The sequence below is a fragment of the Sparus aurata genome, chromosome 5 (assembly GCF_900880675.1).
Source record: "Sparus aurata chromosome 5, fSpaAur1.1, whole genome shotgun sequence".
NCBI classification, from domain to species: Eukaryota; Metazoa; Chordata; class Actinopteri; order Spariformes; family Sparidae; genus Sparus; species Sparus aurata.
In genome coordinates, this window is record NC_044191.1 from 1,575,864 (window position 1) to 1,596,011 (window position 20,148).

The 20,148-nt window shown below is 40.5% G+C and overlaps 1 long non-coding RNA gene across 1 annotated transcript; it reads right to left on the bottom strand.

Moving 5' to 3' along the window:
- Nucleotides 1-17,312: 17,312 nt before the first annotated feature.
- LOC115581222 (uncharacterized) lies at nucleotides 17,313-18,299 on the bottom strand. The gene is made up of 2 exons (XR_003984007.1): nucleotides 18,097-18,299; nucleotides 17,313-17,750 (listed from the first exon to the last, which is right to left on the bottom strand). It is a non-coding gene; the product is annotated as an uncharacterized LOC115581222 (long non-coding RNA).
- Nucleotides 18,300-20,148: the final 1,849 nt, after the last annotated feature.

Sequence of the window (20,148 nt, forward strand, 5' to 3'; positions counted from 1 at the left end):
GTAAATAGACTAGGACAAGTATTGAAATAAATAAATAGTCCAATAAAATGCATTTGTTTTTACCTTAAACAGTGTGGTGTGGTCAGTGTTTTAGGCTAGGCTATAGGCATACAAGCTTTCAAATGTTCCATCACTTTTTAACATCCTGGCTGTAGATAAAGCAGGATATTCATTATAGGCTATTTAATTTTGGGCTTTACATTTTCGTATGCCTAGCAATTATTTTCCATGCTTAATAACGATTGAAATTCCATTGAAATTACGTTGATCCTTAGTTCAGTTGAAATTTCAACATTGTTTCAATATACCTGATAATTGATATACCATTGAAATTCCGTTGATCTATGGGCAGAATTCCAACGTTGTTTCAATATTAAAACAGGGTGCAAAATGATGTAGAATCAACATCAGAGTTCGATGTTGATTCAATGACTTAACGTTGACAACGGAATGTTGATTTAACATAGTTTCAATGACTGTTTGCTATCTGGGACAGCTCCTGCCCTTATACATTACACAAAATACACTAAATAAACCTAAATAAACTGAAACTATATAGGAATGAACGGTTAACAGCTGACGGTTGCGCCAGTAACGGCAGTACCAGTTAAAATATTAAACACAGCTAAAACAAACTAATTTGAAGATAACAACACTTAACCATTACAAAACATGACAAAATCAAACACGAAACGTTAGTTACTCAAGTTTTATCTACAATATCAGTTAAAAAATGATAATTAATAAAACCACACGGAGCTGTTGACAGTACATACCACACACACAGCGGACAGACATAGAAGGGGACGAGCGGACGCTTTACCGTTGCTAGGTTTTTATAGGTATTTATAACAAAAACACAAATATAACAGCAAGTTCATGGTTTTCAACAGAGCAGCCCTGCAGCAAGACCAATTTTAATGAATAATGTTCTATTTGAAAATTAATGAGTTGTTTGCCACCAAACAGCAGACAAATGATCAGCTATTTGCTGAAATGACAATGAATTCTACTTATGTTCACGTCAGCTTATGAACTTATCAAATCACATCATAAAAGCTTGGCCTGAAACTCACCTTACCTGCGTCCACTGTAACCACTCTAACAGACAACGTTTATTATTCCAGCAACATGCCTCAGCGCGTCTCAGAAATGTGACCTAGTGTCTCTTTTTAACATATGACTTCACGTTAACGTGAACGCAAATGAGAAAACAGAGTTGGAGACAACAGCTGCTATGACTGACGGTATATTACGCACTGCGACAGTTAGCAGCATTTCACACGGATTAATTCCCTTTCTAATTCAAAATAAAACACACAAGTCTGTGTTGTTAACGTTACCATAGGCTGGACGAAAGATCACTCCAAAAACAAATATGGTTCCACATTACGTTTTGCTGAAACAACCTTATGAGAGAGCAGAGCAGACCTAGCCGTAATGAGAAGCACGCAGTCAATTTCTCAAACGTGCAAACTGCTTCCCAAAACCGAATATGACTAAAGTTATGTTAATGCATTGGCCACAAAGTAATTTCAATCACAGTGAGCCTAATATCAAGGTTAGACTAACGTTAGTTACTAACGCGAACGTTAGCTAAGCAAATGCTGATATAATTATTAACTATTTAACTTAGCTGATAGATTTGTTTGGTCACAAGAAAAAAAAAAAAGAAAAGGCACACATGCTCCACTCCATGGTCAACTGTTAATTTGAACAGCCATTCAGCCAATGTGGGGATTATTTTTTCTCAACCCACGCAATTTTCCCACCAAAATTTAGGTAATGTGTAAAAACAAAACTATGTGGCCACACCCTATTGCTAAGTTAATTGCCTTTCGCTGACATTGTCAAGTTGGACACGCGCGCATTTTAAGCTAGGTATTCACTCGGTCATGTTACACCGTGTCCTAACCGGATGCGATGCAATGCGATGCGAGCGAGCGACAGCTGCAAAATTAATGGTTTTATATTGTTATGTCCTAACTGGTCGCGAGCGACGCAGCGCGACTCGACGCGCCGTGTAGAGCCCGACGCCCGGTTTGTATTTCTGTCGCTCGCGTTGACAGCGCCATGGACGAGGAGCAGCTGATTCAGTTGGTAGAAACTAGGAGCTACCTGTACGATACCTCCTCATTTCACTACAAAAATGTCAATAAGATGGCAGCTGCCTGGAGGGAGATCGCCCGTGAGCTACAAGTCTGTGGTAGTCTTATTTACAAAGTGGAGATGGTGATATGATACAATATCAATACCCGCAACATTGTTACACCGTCATGTATATAGTATCCCGAGAAGGCGGATTTATTCTTCAACTCAAAGTTGATCTAAACCCTTGCTACATTAGGTTTTCTGTCAGTACTGTTTAACTACCATTAACCAACCGTTGGTTGAACAGTTTAACGGTAGGGTTAAACAAGTTGTGCTCCTGATATAATCCTCTCCATGTCTGTTTTGGTTTTGTTGTTTTTGTGCAACGTTTATTCTTTCACTTAACATCATCATGTACTGTGTACAGTGCAAGAATGATGTTAATATTTCTCAAATTTATTTATCTCTAGACTGATCATTACTGACCCAAGTATTTTAATGCTTTGACTACCGGGCTCTGTGCACAGCTCCACATACGTCCTGAACGTAATGCTGCTCCGTTATTTTCTGTCTTATTGGACAAACCGATTAATCCTGGATTTGTCCAAAAAGACAGAAAACCAGTGACAAGCAGTTTGTCCAATAAGACAGGAAATAACGGGAAGCATTAAGTTCAGGACGTATGTGGGGCTGTGCACAGAGCCCATTGTTTTCTTTGGGAGACAGGCCACTATAGTACAGTCATTCTGTATTTCTACTGTAAGTTAGTCCTCTTTAGCATTCAATGACATTTCGAGTTAAGAAAAATGGTATTCACACAAACATAATTGTAAATTGAACTGTTTAATTTGATGGGAAAAAATATATATATTTCTTAAATAAAGATGACAAAGAGAGAAAAAACATCAACAAATAGATTTTAGTAATAGTAGTAATACTAATAATAATACTAATAATAATACTAATAATAATAATAATAACATTTTAATAATAATAATAATAATAATAATAATAATAGCAATAATAACATTTTAATAATATGAATAATAGTAATAGTCGTAATAGTAATACTAATAATAGTAGTAGTAATAATAGCAATAATAATGACATTTTTTGTTGTCTGTTTCTGAAATCTATGTACAGTCACAGTCAGTGATAATAGAAATAAGGAAAATGTCAAAGAAAAACATACAAAATACCATACAATAAAAATCTACATGTGCTGATTTCATTTCCAGCAGTAGGCCTGTGTTTATGCAGCAAAGTATCGCACAAACTTGTCCCGCACAGCAAAAGCCTCCTGACCACCACGGTTCGGATGGTCATTCACAGACTGCAGGTTTTCACCCTCGCACGGCAGCCTGCACTCTGCATCACCAGGCCTTGTTAGAAAGTTGTGCAGAATGCAGGCTGCCACAACCAGTGTGTCCACTTTTTCAACAGACATGTGGATGGTTCGGAGGAGGATTCTCCATCTTGCAGCCAGCATTCCGAAGGCCTTTTCCACTGTCATGCGAGCCCTTGACAGCCGATAGTTATATGTTGCTCTGTCCCGAGACAGGTTTCGTCCTCCAAATGGCTTCAGTAGAAATGACTTCAGAGGAAATGCCACATCAGCGACTACCACATGAGGCACCTCCCCTAGGAACTCAGCGTCTGGCAGGGGTGTTGGTGGTGGTACGTGGAGGGTGTTGTTCTCCAGCCCCCTGCACAGTGCAGAGTTCCTAAAGACACCTCCATCGCTGGTTCTGCCAAAATCTCCACATTGTGTCACCAGGAACCTGTAGTTGGCATCAATAAGGGCTAGCAGCACAATAGAGAAGGTCCCTTTGTAATTAAAAAAGAGACTTCCACTCCTGGGTGGAGCTGTGATAGCAATATGTTTCCCATCTAGTGCTCTGATGCAATTAGGAAACTGCCACTTCTCCCAGAAACCCCTGGCCACCACAGCCCAGGTTTCTTCAGTTGGCCGAGGGAGGAAGCGGTGCAGCATGTGTTTTTCAATAGCCTTGGTGGTGTCCAGGATACAGTCTGACACTGTTTGCACCCCCACTCTGTAGTCATAGGCCATTGAATGCATGGAGTCCCCTGATGCCATGTATCTGCAAAAAAAAGACCTATGTTTAGTTACATTTTATTTGCATAGAATAATATTGTTTTCTTTTCTTAACAGATCCAGAGAAATGCAAGAACAAGTGGAAATCTTTGCGTGACACTTTTAACAGACTCCGGAAAGTTGTTCTACCCAGTGGGTCAGAGGGGGGTGGTAAGAAGGAATGGAGACACCTGAAATCCATGTGGTTTCTGCTGCCACATCTCAGGGAAAGATGGTAGGATTATTTGTACTGTATGCAGCAGTTGAAGAAGTATTAAGACCTTTACTTAAGTGAAAGAAGCAATACCACAGTGTGTGTTTTATTTTGTAAAAGTAACAGTGTGTGTTTTATTTTGTAATCTAATTCTGCAAAATAACTAGTAGCTAAAGCCATCAAATCAATGTAGTGGAGTAAAAAGCACTATATTGTCTCACAAAATATAGTAGAGTGGAGGTATAAAGTATAAAAAAAATGAGTAAAGTACATCCAAATTGTACTTAAGTACAGTACAGTGCAGTAGTAAGCTAATCTATGTGATGGGCACATTAGTTAAAACATATGAGCATCACTTAAGTATTTTACTGTAACATGTTGCACGTTAACATCTACGTATTTGAAGCACCATGGATGTTTGTCTATTTTCAGTTCCAGAAGCAGCCTCGACCAGGGAGATGTAGTGAGGACAGAAGAGGGGGAGGAGGAGGAGGGAGGAGAAAGGTCTGAAGAGGTGGAAGTGGAAGATGAAGATGAGAGTAGAGTAGAAGTGGAGAGTGGGCAGAGAGCAGAGAGGGAGGTGAGGAGAAATGGTGGGGAGGAGAGACAGGTGAGAGAGCAGAGAGGGCCCTCCTACAGCTCCAAAAGAAGGAAGCGGGAAAAGAGTAAGCAAGGAAATCCACCCAGGAACCCCTCCACCGAAGACCTCTATGAGATTTTGAAGACTCCTATTCAACCTGATGACCCATGAAATGTTTTTGCTCAGTCTACTGCCAGAGTTCAAGCAAGTGACAACCAACAAGGGCCAGCTGAAAGCACAGCTGTTGACCACAATTTTAAATTGGGATAACAACCAGGTTTTTCACCCTCCCCCCCAACCATACCACCCCATCCCACCCCACCATAGCCCTTACTATTTTAACAACCCAAACAACCCCACTTATGAAAACTTATGAATAATTAGGCTTTGAATTGTTATTAACTCCTGTATTATATTCTGTATTCTTGTTATTTATTACTGTCTCTTTATCTATTATTGCATGTTTGATTGATCGTTTTAATTACACTGATTTACAGGAAGTATTTTGTATGGAATAAATACAAAATAATACTTATTATCTGAAGCGTGTGTCTTTCCATTTACCTTAATGTGATGGCCAATCTCTGCTTAGCCTCAATTGGCTCTCTGTAGTTAGTCGTTTGCTTACAAAGGTCCTGACCTACATAGAACAACACCTCTTCTAACTGGGCAGCGCTCATCCTGAAGTAGTTTTGGTATATTTTGCTGTCAAGTGCCAATTCCTGCACAAGGTTATAGTAATCCCCCTGCTGTTTTCGTGCCTGGTTGAGAGGATGGACCCACTGCCTTGTCCTGCCGGAGGTGCTCTGCTGGAGGAGTAGAAAAGCAACCACTTTCCTTTTTTTTTTTTTAACTCCTGACGTCTGTAAAAGGGTCCTGTTTGAAAACAACAAAGTCTAATTAGTCCTGTTGTCTATGGGTGACGTTTAATGTTTGAATGGTAGAGGGCGCTATGAGACAATGAATGAAATCCCGCGAAACGATGTGCGGTCAATATGACCGCATATGGCCGAAATAGGTAAAACAAATCACATTTTCTTTTCCTTTTGTGTAATTTATATAAAAACTATTCTCAATTAAAATAGACACTTTTAGAAAATCTTTAATGTTTGCATTTTGTTATTTACACATCACAGATTGATAACTTAATTGTGATAATGTTCAAAGTTATTGTTATAATTAGAGTTAATGTTATAAGTTAATGTTATTATTGTTATTATTATTGTCTATGCCCTAATTACACACAGATATCTATCGGTTACAGTGTGGCCAACAGTTGAGACCCGTTGGCCACACTGTAACGTTAATGCTCTCTGATAGCAACTAACTTGCTGTTGCCTATATTATATGTCAAGAAACATCTAAATCACATAATATAAAACTAATTTTCTGTTTAAAAAGTACAAACGTAGGAAGCAAGTACTCACCCATCTTTTAACCGGGTAGTTAGGTCTCTCTCCAGTCAGATGTCGAGCGGACAGCTGATGTGTTTCCAGGGCAACAGACGCACATAGTCAACGCATTCAGTATGGATAGAGAGCGTCAGATGTGACGCGATTGTCGCTCGCTCGCTCGCATCACTTCCGGTTAGGATATGGTGTTAGTCTTCTAGAATTTGTTGTTAACATAAAAAACCCGCTCAAATATGGGGGCCAACAACACAATGTTCTTCTAAAACACAATTTCTGTTAAAACGCCAAGATAAAAAGAGGGTTGATATGTGAAAATAAGAAACTTACTGCAGTCGTTTCATGGGGAGAACAATGGCTTCCTGAAAAATCTTCAACGGTTTGAAGGAGGAGGAGGTGGGCGGGGCTTTGCAGAGTCAAATTAACACGATGTCTTTTAACTATGGAGATTTTCACCAACACTAGGGGGCTTTCTACTCAATCTGTTGTTGTAATAACTCAGAGAGTAATTGAACTTTGACACTGCATATTTAACACTGCAAAATTTACTGTGTACACACATGCCATCAAAATGTACTTTTGGAGGGTGTTAAAGGGTTGCTTAATCTCTCTATAAAAGCAAGAAATCTCTGTCTGTCTGTCTGTGTGCCTCAAATATCTCTGCAGATCAGGATCAGACTGACCTTAGTTTTTTTAACATGGCTGCTGCGTGGTTCAAGGGTGTGCAACGTCAGATTTGTTTGGACTACAAAGATACCATTAATAAATTATTTCATGAATGGTTTACGAATTCTGCTAGCATTTTCAACCATAGCCACCATAGCCACGTGCGCACCAGAGCCAATCACTGCAGAGCCAACCCCCACGACACACCTTAAAACCACTTAATGAACGCCCCCATTTTAAGGTTCTTTTTCCAAAATGACATACCGAAATTAAAAGCATGACAACTCCCACATAGTTTGAGACTCAGGGATGTGATCCCCGAGTGCGACGTGGCAGGCACGCTTGAGGAGCGGTTCACCATTACTCTCCTGCCTGTCAGGTCGCACTCGGGGATCAACACTTTTTGGGTGGCATGACGGCGACGCGCAGGAGCACAGCAGCTAACGTGAGTAGTTCAAAAACCTTCTTTTTCATAAACTCTGTGTACACAAACAATGTTCTCAATGTTCTTGTTCATGTGTAGAGACCCTGGTGATGCTATGAGCAAAGTTTCATGTTGTGTCGAGCCTTCTTAGTGTTCTAAAAATAGCGATTTTTATGCTAGCATGTCTTGCCCATGCACTCCCGTTCAAAATTAACGTGCCCAAAACCGAAACTACGGTAAATCTTAAAAGTGCCTCTTTCGTCGTAATTATGCTTTCACACGAAGGTTCGACTCATATTCAATCCCAAATAAAGCCTTGGTTGCTTTTTGGCGAGAGTGTCGCTTTAAGTGGTTAAGAAACAAGCGGATTTATACCTGCAGGGGCGCGAGCTGGACCGGGATTTTGCCGGTGGTTCGGTCCTGTTCTCTGCATCTAAACTGACTGTTGTGGATTAGTGAGACTGAACGAGTCCGGACCGAGTCTGTTCCGGTCTGAGGAGATCCGGATACACGAGGACAACAAACTGGATTCAGAATCTGTGGATGTTTGTGTGCAGCTAGCTGCTAGCCCACCACCATGCCCCACCTCCGGAGTTGACGGACGCGCCGGCGCGTCCAAAACCCGATTCACGATAAATAATGTCCGCCACAATTTTTCGCGAACATTGCCATCACGTTGGCTTTGGTGCAGGAAGAAACGGTAAAAACAGGCCTTTGTCACATAAGTGTCCGCAAGCAGGAAGTGTTTGCAAGCAAAAAAACATGTTCCTATTGGTGGAAAAAGGCACCACACCAACCAGTCACAAAATTATATGGCATAACACGTGATTTGGTTGCTGAGGAACAGGGGGAAGTCGTGGGAGGGACGGCTGCGAAAGAGTGACAGCAGCAGTGACAGTGAGAGATCACAAGTTTTGAGAGTTGAGAGATTTGTGACATTTAGCGTGTTTGGAGTGTATAGTTAGTGAGTAATGTAGCGTTTGGTGTAGTGTGTTTAGTGTGTAGTGTAGTCGTTTTTTTGTGTTGTGAGTCAAAACAACAACGAGACTGCTGAATGTGGAGCAGGCAGTGCAGCTGGAAGGAGCCTGAGCATTGCCTGCATTTAAATGTAAATAGTTACATATATAACTTTGTGCATTTCAAAAACGTATGCACAAATTTAGCAAACAACAATTTATATTTGCATTATAAGTAATAAAAATGATTCGTTAAACATATATGTGGCGTTCACAGTAAAAAATCTAACTTTTTCCTACTCTGATTTTATGTTATTTTGTGATTTTAGGTCCATAGTGTTAATATAATATGTCAAAATGAAACAAAAACTGTACAGTCACACATGTGAGGTTGTGCTGAAAATAATGACACCAAACAAGGTAAGGTAAATAGTTTTTAAGGTGAAATATAATGGTAAAATCAAAAGTAGTCAAAAACAGCCAATAATATCCCCGATGTCCCACCTTCAAACACAGCCTCATTTGGCCATCCATGAAAACGCTACTTAACCTCCCACTTTTCTGTAGGAATAGGTACTTCCTACGGGCAATGCACTAGTTGCTTAAAGCAGGTTTCCTCACATACATTGGTAACAGTTCGGTTTTTATTTGTACAGATTTTGAGATATACATCTGGCAGATTTCTGCCCTCACCACATTACAGTTTTTATTGATTGCTTTGACCTGCTTAAACAAACTGGGATCCACTCGGTTTTCATCATCACTGTCTCAGCAGAGCCCAAGACACCTCTTGCAAATGTGTTAACCCTTTCCTTATTGGATTGACACTTTTTCCCCACCCTTTTGCAGAACAGTTAACACAGGTGTCATTCAAGCAGTCCAAACTCCATTGTTTTAGCTATGGTAACCAAACAGAAACCATCTGTTCCTAACTATTAGAAACTACCTACATCAGTATGAAATCACTAAAGCACCTGTTTGACACTCCTAATGGACTGAAGAGGTCTAAGGCAGATGCGAGTGAGAAATAGGTGCAGAGGAATGTCAAGGTTGGATGGCATGCAAGAAGATTTCATTGCAAGAGAGGATAATGAATGTGATGTGGATGAGGCCATGTGGCCCCATCGTCAAGACAGAAGAGACTGAGTATCAATAGTGGCTATTTCTTATACTCTACAGTAATAGATTGTTATACTTTACTGTAATATTTTATATCTTAAACTATTTTTCTATGTTTTAAAACAGGTCAGCTGTTGTTTAGGAAAATGCTTGCTGTGAAGCTGCAGAAATGTTTTGTGAACTATGAGACTACCAGCTTTCTTATTTTCTTATATTTTGTGCAATATTTACAGTATTTCAGTTTTCAGCCACAGTTCGAAAAAAAAGAATCAATGGAATCAAAAAATGCATCAAAGAATTTCTGATTCTGGATGTAATTATTTGCAAGAAGGCAAATTTGACAACAAATGGCATGAAAGCTGCGTAGAGTAACAGGTCACAATGACAAGCAATGGTGCACCGATTCACACTGAGTGCTGTATTTTGTATTTTGTTGTCCACTGTGTAATGGTTGATTTGAAGAGCTCATACACTTGTTTGCAAGTTGTGTTGTTTGAAGGCAAAATTAGCTTTTGTTGCATATTTTAAATGTTTTGGCACGGTTAGAGCCTTTTGCAAACAAAATGAGTCATTTTGACCATGAGTGCCACTGTTTTGGCCTGTGTGTTAACTGTTTTGAAAATGTGGAGTTTGAGTTGACTGCTGCATCAAAGCAATCAATAAAAACTGTAATTGAGGTCCTTACAGGATTAAAACATTACTTTAAATTAATCAGCACTACAACCTTCTAGAAACATTGTTCTTATTCCTATAGGAATATAGGCCAACACTTTACCATTGGGGGCCAAAATTAAAAAAGTAAAACCTTTTGGAGGTAAGCAAGGACTTACTGTGTTGTATCAGTGCAGTTCAAAGCCTTGAAATTGCTCCAGTGAAAGACAGCAGCAAACAAAACGGTCTTCAGCCTTGATATAAAAGCAGTGAGAGTTTTCAGGGAGTTTGTTCCAGATATGTGGTGCATGATAACTGAACACTGCCCCTCCATGTTTAGTTCTGACTAAACAGTTCTGACTAGTCTGAAAGCAGACCTGACTGTACCTGACGACCTCAGAGGTCTGGATGGTTCATAATGTAGCAGCAGATCAGTATTTTGGTCCCAAGCATTCTGCATCAGCATTAGCTGAAGCTGTCTGATGGATTTTTTAGAGAGTCCTGTAAATACACTGTTACAGAAGTCGAGTCTGCTGACAATAAATGCTTGGATACGTTTTTTTCATATCCTGCTGAGAAATTAGTCCTTTTATCCTTGGATATATACTGAAGCTGACTTTGTAATTATCTAAGTGTGGCTGCTGAAATTCAGGTCTGAGTCTATGATTACGGCAAGGTTTCTGGCTTGGTTTGTTGTTTTCAACATTATAGACTGAAGCTGAGCAGAGACTGTTAGTTGTTCTTCCTTGGTTCCGAAAACAATTATTTTAGTCTTTGTTTAACAGAAGAAAACTCTGACACATCCAGTCATTGACTTGTATGGGATTATAGTCCCCATGAAATGGTTAAGCTTGTCATTTTATTATCCACTCACACGTGTAATTACCAATAGAAACAAAGTAGTCTCTTTCATTTAGCTTTGATTGAAACCAACGGTTTAAAGAGTAAAGTAACTGACTCTTGCACTTTGTGTCGCTGGACAAGGATACAACATTTCTAGCTTAAGCTAACCCAGTTGTTACTCAGTTGTTAACTAACCCAATCCAGCAACTTAAGAAGGAAAATAACAGTGAGATTTCTGTGCACAGCCTGCCTGCTATCTGAGGTGCACTGAAACTACCAGGAGAGCTAACGCCGCTACTCGGAGCTAGAGCAATCATGGCCTGGAAAGTGGAATATAGGATGTTGAAAAATGAATCAGCTTCTTGGAGAACTGCCTGGAAGGGTTGAGAGATGAGATTTGTATTCCATCCCTTGATCCCAATCGTGTTTAGCAAATAATTTCAAGCTCATGTAGAGGATCTCAGAACAGTGCTCCAGCGCAGGCAACATGGCATTAAACTATAACCCAGCAAATGCAAGTTTTTAAAGCGGGAGGTACGCTATCTGGGGGGGTGTTATACCAGCAGAGGGTGGTAAGATGGATTCGGCAGACACCATCACAGTGAGTGCTCTAAAAGAAAAGCAACCATGCACTGCAGGGGAGCTAAGGGCTATTATGGGTCTCCTGAGCTACTATAGATAAGATAAGAGATTTCTCACACATCGCCAACCCTCTCTACAACCTAATGACAACACCCCCAGATATGCAGCAGGCTGACAGTGTTAGGTCAAAGGAAGCATTAAAGCCGTTTCACACCAAGTGTGAATTTCCGTATAAAAAATTATTTCATGGGTTATAATGGGAGCTTGAACACCAGGGCGGAACAAAAAATCCGGAACCACTGTGTCGTCTGCGGAATTACATCTGCAAAACGACACGCTTGACCATTGAAATCGTTTGCTTTGTAGGAGGGAAGTGACATCATACAAAGCAAACGATTTATCTGATAAAATGAGTGAAAGTTTAATCATTCTAGTGTCGCAGCTAGAGCTTAGATTCGGCCCAAAAAATCAAGCCCGACCCGACCCGAGTCCATGCACGTCATGTCCGAGCCCGGCCCGCCGTAATTATGAGCCCAAGCCCGATTTAAACCCGACATTTTTTTAATACTTGGGCTGTTATAACTGACGTTCTCAACTACAATTCCAAGTTGTTTGAACTACAGAAATCTGTTTAGAATTATCTAAATGAATAATGCAACAAGTGCCGCACTTAATACACTGGACAAAGCCGACACATATGTTGTCACTGCCCACGACTTGTTTAAAATGGTTCAGTACCTCCGACTTTCCTCCGAACTTGCTCAAAGTTAATTCTCCTGTTTTTATTTTTTCTTTACATCTTCAAGCTCCACGTTGCACTTAAGCTACACAATCAATGATGCCGGTAACGCGTAATCTGACCACTTTTTGCAGTAACGAGTTATCTAACTCGTTAATATTTCCAAACCAGTGATCAGATTAAAGTTACTTATTCAAGTCACTATTTTTTTGTCATTTTCCTTAGTAAAAATATATATTTTTGCTTTCTTCTTGCGTTTCGGCGAGTGATGTCACACGTGCGACAAGTCACGTTTTCATCATGAGGACAATTCACGTGTCACACCACGCAGCGACACAAATGTAAACAACAATGGAGGGAGGAGAGAGATGTGTTTTTTCTAGCTGGAAATACTGTCATTATTTTGAGTTATTAAAAAAACAAAACAAATCACAAATGCTTGATCAAGGACCCAGCCAATTGCTATTGTTATTAGCCGGCTCTGTGGGTGCTGAAGAGCTTGAGCACTCCTGTCAGATAATGAACCGCGACTTTTTTTCGTTTGGTGCGAAATAAGAACACAAGAATGCGAACATTTCTCACTGGACTCAGTGTGCATGCTTTACATGCAGAAATTTGCTGTGCGGATATTACGCAAATCCGTGCCGCATTTTTGTATCGCATGGGTTTTAGTCAAAGGAAAATGCAAGGAAATTCCCTCCCATAAGCCCATCATCTGGACTGAGAACCAGCAACAGTTTCTTGAGGAACTAAATAGATACTGTCTGGTTGAGCCACCGACCCCAGATTTCAACAAACCTTTTGTATTGCACACAGATGGATCCAATCAGGGCCTTGTACAATTTTATATCTGGTGCAGGCCGGAATGATCCGAGTTATCACATGCGTCGTGCACACTCCGAGAAGTACTATTACTATCCTTCTGAGATAGTGAAGAACTGAGAACTGGAGAACTCCTAGCTCTTAAGTGGGATGTCTGTGATTGTATACACAGACAATCTGCTCACCTATGTGTTGTCAAAAGCCAAATTTAATGCTACAGGACGCCTGTGGGTAGCTGTAGATTTTATACATCACTATAAAGTACCGCCCAGGCAGAGAGCCTGATGATAATATGGCTATGGCGAATGAGTGTACAGAGGAAATGCTATCTCGATCAGAACAAGCCACAGTACAGTCTCTTGAGGGACAGGGTTCTATAATCATCTGGTCTATATCCTTGTTAGCTCAGTGTCCAGTGTCAACTGAAGCAAACCTTCAACCCATGCCTCCTGAAGAGATCCTCCTGGCTCAAAGAGAGGGAAGGTTTACTGGTCCTGTTATTGAGTGGATGATGTCTGATGCAAAGCCTGAGTCAGCAGATAAAATCATTCAGTATGCAGACCAGGCAGTTAATGCATGAGTGGGAGAACCTTACCCTGCATGACGTTGGTATTTTGCACAGCAAAACAGCTAAAAGAACACAACTTGTCCTCCATGCAAAGTTTAAGGACACTGTGCTAAAAGCCTTACAAAACGAGATGGGAAATCAAGGGACAGAAAGAACACCCTCACTTGTGAGAGAAAGATTATGTTGATTTCCTGTATTTGGCATGTGAGGTTATGAATGTATATTGGTCATAATTGACCACTTAACATAATTTGCACAAGCCTGTGCAACAACATCAAAATCAGGCAAGACAATGGCTGACAAGATCTTTAATGACTGCGCCCTGAAATTCAGGCTCCCCCTGACGATCCTTCGCAATCAAGGAGGTGAACTTGAAAATCAGCTGTTTTCTCAGTTGGTGAAGAACTGTGGAGTTGCAGGTTCAAGAAGGACACTGTACCACCCAGAGGGTGCTGAACCCCGTTCACTGCAGTACAAAGCTGAGCGTCTGGGCTTGAGCTGCTCTCTACTTCTCCAAACTGAGGCTGCGCTGATCGGTGATTACAGTAGGAAACAGATCGACTATAGATATGTACTTTATATGACCCCACTTCAAAAAACCTGAACTATCCCTTTAACATAAAGATTACAAGTTAAACAATGTTTTTCTTTTATCCCTTTCACCAATTGCGTGTATCGCTATTTTTTTTTTTTAATATACCGTACACATTGTCACATCTTGTCTAATTTATTTTTAAGTGTTTCCTGCTCTGTTAGTTTTACTCTGTGTTTTCCCGCTTTTGTTATTTCCTGCTGTGTTATACCTGTGTCTCGTTTTGTATATATGTAGCTAAATTAAGGTCATAAGTTCATTCGAAAAGACATTTGAAACCTAAAGTTCAAGTTTTGATATTGAAATCTAAAAAACAAAAATGTTTAAAATATGATTTATCTTCATCCAAATCTTTTTATTTTTAGAGTTTTTTGGAATTTCAGACTTTTGACCCTGACGCTGGGGGCGTGTTAGGAGGGGAGACACGTGACTCAAGGAAGGAAAACTTAAATAAACCAAACATTACCAGCACTCTCAGCTTCTGGTGGTTCATCTTTTCCTTCAAGAGCAGCCAGCTTCAATAACTTTGGCACCATGGTTGCGTCCCATTTGCGCAGAAAGATGTCCGTCTTGTTTGGAAACATCTTCTCGAACTCTGTCAATCTGTTAAGTTTTACCAACAGGACAACACAAGGGTGATTAGATAAATGTACACATCAGTTAGGGTATATGAAAATCCATTCGAGGCTGAGGGTGGTGATTACATTTACTGACTTACCAGATATGGCATATCAAAGTAAACGCCTATCCCAAATAAACACCTGGTCTGTTATGTGATTGAAACAAATAAACGCCCCGGCTATTATTTATTTTCCCCTTGGTTTTCCCTTCACTCGCAAAAACTTAAAATTTGAGAGCAAATTGTCAATCAACATTGATATATTTTGATTATACGTTATATTTTTGTTGGTATTAGTTGTATAATCACAGTATTACCCTTGAGGGTGTGCTTTAAAGTCATTTGAGCACTTCAGCGCTCAATCCACGGCTAGCTTGACGGAGTCAAAAAGGCGCCAGTCACCTTCCTCCCTATGTCCCGAGTCGGCATGATGAGGTCAAGCTGAATGCACAGTCTAATGTCACATGGACAATGTTAAAAGACACAAAATAAAAAGTAGTTCAACAGATAAGGTTAAGTAAAGTCATTTTTTCCTGGAGCAGCCCTGTAGCAACACAGCACGTGCCACGACTAATGCTGACACAGAGCCACACAGAGCCTCGCGAAGCCCTTATATAGAGTGGCGAAGTCCCGCCCCTTCCGGTGGACCCCATGGGACCTCTGGGATCGTAAAATATACATGGGATTGAATGGACAGAAAGTAATTATTTTCTGGTCCCAGTTGTTATATGCCTTGGATTACACAAATGTTGTTTGTGGGTTTAAATGATATTTTTTCACATCAAGAGTTTGACAGTCTATTGTGCAATTGTTCAGTTAAAGGCTGTAGAGAAAAAATGACGAGAAAGACTACATGTCGCGTATGTGACGTCACGTCATGAACTTTTCCCTCCGCTGTCAAGTGGCTAAGCAAGGTTCCTGTATTTCAAGATGCTGGTGTGTTTTGTACCAGTCCTCATTCGAGCAGGCACGGCTGTTGTTTCTTTCGGATCCCTTCAGATGTGAAGAATCGCTGGCTCAAATTGATCAGGTAAGGGATTTGTATATGCGAATTTAGCAAAGATAACTTAGCTGCTACCCAGCTAGCAGCTAACAACTGGCGTACTTTAACATTAAGTTTAGCCTTGATTTTCATAGTTTCAGTACATCCTTATCCTTATCATTATTTTACACAGTTGGAAGAAAAAGAGTGAACCTTCTGGAATAGTGAGGATTTCTGCATGGTATGATGGTGCAGATGTTTTATGCATGACTGCTCATACGGTGTGACATGTTATTAGCGCAAGAAAAAAATGTCCCGCTTAAATTGTCTTCATTGAAAACCCTCAAGCCAGTGCTCCTGGTGACAATCAGATATCCACATTTTTATAACCAATCAGTGCAGAAAACCACACAATTCCAAAGGGTGCACATACTGTGATAGCCATACGTTTCATCTGACTGTGTAAGAGTACTTTGGCTTCAGAGTAGTGATGAAGGTAGTGGAGTGAGCAACATGTAATTACTTTACTTTTTAATCCACTCTTGTAATCTTGTAAATTTAAATACAAAATCAGACTGATCAGAGAGAGTCGAAACTACGGAGACCAGCAGCCAGCCTTGCATGAAATTCTCCTGGATTGTTTGTTGCCTAGAGTTAGACCAATAACATACACAAATGATTACTGCAACCGTGTCTGAATCAGTCTTTAAAGAATTAATTAATAAAATTGTGATGAAATCATGTTCTGCTTTGTTCACTTTCTCTCTTTTTGTAGGAACAGCTAAAGCCCCCAACCAGGACTGATGGACACAGGAATTTTCAGGTCAAGTGTTTTATTAATTCTACTGCATCACAGTTAGCAGTGTCAGCATTACACAGCAGTATCTACAACTGACCAGTGACCAAATTAAGCACTTAACAACCACGAACATGTCCACAAGTCTCCCAGTCCCTCAAACTGTGCACAATGCACCACCCCATGTCAATCATATTACACGCAATATGTGGGATAGTGCCTTGTGCATATGTTGTGACTTTTCATCAAGGCATTATTAATGCAATTAATTATTTAAGCACCAATCAGACCTCACATGAACGTTTACACACTAAAAATGTAACAGTGTAGCTTTTTAAGTGAGTTTAAGTGAGCATTAATTCCATTTTTATCACAAGTTTATGTTTTCTATATTCTTCTCTCCTCAGCACCATCATATCCTGTTCCTGTGTGTCCTGCTTGCAAGTCAGTGCCTTGGATTTGTATACCATTTCAAATAAATTCAGTTGACTGTAGTTATGACCTTGAGCTGTGTTTCTTTGAGTCAAAAACAATGTTTGTGTTTAAAAACAATCAGACACAGCCTTTAACAGAATACGAGCTTACTTTATTCCCAATGTGAAAGATGACAGTCATTTACCTGCATTAGTGTTTATAACTTAGATTTTATTCAAATCCTCAAGTTCAATATTCATGTCAGATAAATTGTATGGGCTGTGAGTGTGATTTTATATTTTATCACCACACACACTCATTTGTAAAAATCTTACCTGATGTTTCAATGGCTTAACTATGATATTAAGCCTAATTGCAAAGATATAATTACAGTGTAGGACAAAAGACTGGCAGAACAAAGTGTCTTGTACATGTCGCACATGATATGTCCATCTTATGAGATATTTGCTGACGTCTCCAGAAGAGTGAGAAAACAATACTCCTCAGAGCCATCTTCAGGCACACCGCTTGAAGGGACCATGCTGAAGCTCACAGTGAGGGTCATGTCTTCACTGTCCTGGCACGAGTCTAAATGGAAAAGGAAAACAAAACACACATATAGGCAAGATTATACAATAGGACTAACGCCACTCACTACTAGCAATGATAACACACTGACGAAGGCATTTGATGCATACTCATATCGGGAGCTTCATTTAGCTACTAGAGCTACGGCAGTTAGCTGGCTAGCAAAATATGTGAGATGATTCAGACTTTGTTTGGATATATTAGTATTTGCATGTTCTGCTGGGTATAACAGACGCTAAAGAAATTGGTAACTTTGCTGACTCTCTTATCGAGAGCTTAAGTTAGCCACTACACTACAGCACTTGCAATTAGCTAGCTAGTTAGCTAGCGAAGACGTATCACTCACCGAAACCTTATAACGATGCTCCCTGCGACTCGCGTGGACAAGACCGACCATCTCCCCATCGGCATGGATGCAGCTACAGCTCTACATGCCCCGACTTATAATGATGTTCGCCTCTTTCTAGGCTGTTATCCTCCCCTTGGAAAAAAGCGGTGAAGTAGTGCAGAGAGATCGCCAGTGAGCGGGTGGTGACGTACATCATTCGCGTCAGGAGCGGTGAAGGGCTGTAGTTCACAAAGCGGCCTCACACAAAACCTAACATTATCAAGCTTCTTCGCGCTAAATTGTAGCAATCTTTGGATGGAAAATTATCTTTAAAAACCACAAACAACATATGTGAAATTCATAGCACAATTCAAACGGGACCAGAAAATATTTGTTATCTCTCCATTGACTGCCATTCATAATAATTCGCATCTGAGGTCCCATGTACCGGAAACTGAAGGGCGTGACTTCGCCACTCTATTAGCTGGAGTAATGTTACAAACACAGTTTAAGCTAACTTATGGCTAACTGCCAACTCGTCGCACGCGCAGGCACACAACACGGGCCACGGCTAATTACTGACACAGAGCTTCATGCGAAGCCGTTAAATTAGCTGGAGTAATGTTACAAACAACACAGCTTAAACTACGGCTAACTGCTAACTAAACAGACGTCGCACGCGCGGGCACACAACACGGGCCACGACTAATTACTGACACGGGGCTTCATGCGAAGCCGTTAAATTAGCTGGAGTAATGTAACAAACAACACAGTTTAAGCTACGGCTAATTGCCAACTAAACGGACGCCGGACAAGCGCGCACGCAAACACACACAGGACACGGGCCACGACTAATTACTGACACAGAGCTTCGTGCGAAGCCGTTAAGTTAACTCACGCAATGTTATAAACAACACAGTTTAAGCTATGTCTAATTCTAACTAAACAGACGCCGCACGCACACACACACACATAAGGGACACGGGCCACGACTAATTACTGACTCATAGTCCATGAGGCCGCTAACATTAACTCGTTACAAACCGTAAGGTTACATCGGTACCGTAGAAAACGTTCACCAAGCGCCATGAATGTGCTTCTGAAGTGGTGAACGTATTAAAACTCGAATTGGGTAAGATTAATTATGTGTTAAATTCAACCACTTACCTTACTTCTTTGTTCAACTGTGTTTCCCGCCTGTTCTTCGGCTGCCCTTTGTCCAAATAACATACCGTACTGCCGCCAGACCTGATCCTGACCTTTCTAACAAACCGTAGTCATCCGCCATTCCTCTTTTCACCATTCGCAATCTGCTCAGCTACTGTACCTCTTCCTCTGTTAATAGGCAGCTGGAACCGGGTGGAGCGCCTGCTCAAGTTTTAAAAACATTATATCAAAATTATTAGTCCCTTATCATATCAAGACGAAATTTCAACACGCACTATTTTACGGCGCATTAATATTGCTGTCACACCACGGTCATGATCAGTTTCTAAGAGATCCGGTTAACAACGAAAACTCATACTGTTAAGTTATGTTGACACATTGAAATTTCCATTTCACTTAACTGGCTTAAACCTTGAGTTGGAATACCAATAAATCATTAAATTAAAGGTGAAATATCGAATATGAGCTGAATGCCGCCATCTAGTGTCTCAAGATCGTAGTCGCGACAACAAAAAAGTAATTCCAGTTCTGGTTTTTGCTCTTCTCCGGTCACTCAGCTGCTGGGACAGATAACGCACCGTTCGCTGGGGCTCTGAAGAGCTTGCAGACTCCGCCATTTTACCCAGTGTCAGCCTAGCTGTGCCGAGCTTTGCCGAGCATTGCCGAGGTTGCGAAATTGGCAACCCGCAATGCCGGCCGCTATTTGGCTGGTACGATGTAAACAGGAAGTCATTGTCGAACCCGTCAAAATTTCTTAAATTATTTAGTTCAGACTAAATATAATTTTTCAAGGAAACGCATTACTTTTAATCTGCGCCCCTCTAAACGCCCCGTGGATGTATTATTTTTGAAAAAATATAGCTTTTAATAAGCATATTACATATTCAACCTTTAAGTTGAAAT